This window comes from Manduca sexta, unplaced genomic scaffold, assembly GCF_014839805.1.
Source record: "Manduca sexta isolate Smith_Timp_Sample1 unplaced genomic scaffold, JHU_Msex_v1.0 HiC_scaffold_820, whole genome shotgun sequence".
NCBI lineage: Eukaryota > Metazoa > Arthropoda > Insecta > Lepidoptera > Sphingidae > Manduca > Manduca sexta.
In genome coordinates this window covers 1-1,000 of record NW_023595651.1, presented here as the reverse complement: position 1 = coordinate 1,000, position 1,000 = coordinate 1, and the positions used below count along the sequence as shown (strand labels likewise).

The 1,000-nt window shown below is 28.7% G+C and overlaps 1 long non-coding RNA gene across 1 annotated transcript; it reads left to right on the top strand.

Annotated features, from left to right (window-relative positions):
• Positions 1–108: 108 nt before the first annotated feature.
• LOC119193634 lies at positions 109–726 on the top strand. Its single transcript, XR_005114009.1, has 2 exons — positions 109–622; positions 697–726. It is a non-coding gene; the product is annotated as an uncharacterized LOC119193634 (long non-coding RNA).
• Positions 727–1,000: the final 274 nt, after the last annotated feature.

Sequence of the window (1,000 nt, the reverse complement as noted above, 5' to 3'; positions counted from 1 at the left end):
TGTGTAATGTCAGGTGTAAAAGCCACAAAACGCTAATTTGTTCTGTCCCTCTTCACTTACTATATCAGATTCAGTGGGGTCACAATACCGTGCCCGAAAGGAAGGTTATAAATTAATTGAGTCTTGAAATAAAGTCATAAGAAATAATTTATTAAAAATGCAATAAAAGGGAACACAAAACTGTTATTTCCGAATTTTCCGGGCGAATTGAATATAACAATATTGTTTCTCATATTGATATGTAGTTTTTTTTTCATAGGTATCTCTAGTCATTAACCGAATATCAGTTGACACTTGACTGCACTTGACTGTTGACATAGGCAGTATGGTCGAAGGACTATAGCCTGTCCTCTAAGGACGAATTAAAAAAAAAATGGACACTGGGACAGTACTTGACAGCACTTGACAGCCTTATCAGTAAAAAATTCAATTGCAATATTTTTATTTTTATCACATTGTTAAATTTACATTTTGCTATAAATATATAACATAATACTTTATGATTTTTGAGGACCACATTAAATATAAGTTTCCATTAATATTTAAAGATCTCTGTAGTTAATAACAATAACTATAAAGTTAATGAGAAATGTCTATAAATTATATACCTCGAGTAACGCAGGTAATTAAACTACTACTTTCATATTAAAGTATTAATTTAAATATATTTCTAATTAAATATATCTATCTTTACAGCTGGATGCTGTCAGTCTAGATAATCAAGTGGAAGAACTCTTGAAACAGCTAGTTCTGCAAGCAACAAAATTTATAGAAGTAAGTTATTCTTATTCTTCATTTATCACAGATAATTTATAATAAATTTACCTATCAAGAATGGTGATATGAGAACATCTCACATATCAAGAGTATGTTGATAAAAACTCAGATAAGTTATAACAATAGAGTGTTTTATGGGTGATGAATATTTTATTACTGCTATGAGGCCATTTATTTGATAAATTGTAAACTTATTGTATAGTTGTTTATAAGATACTCAAAA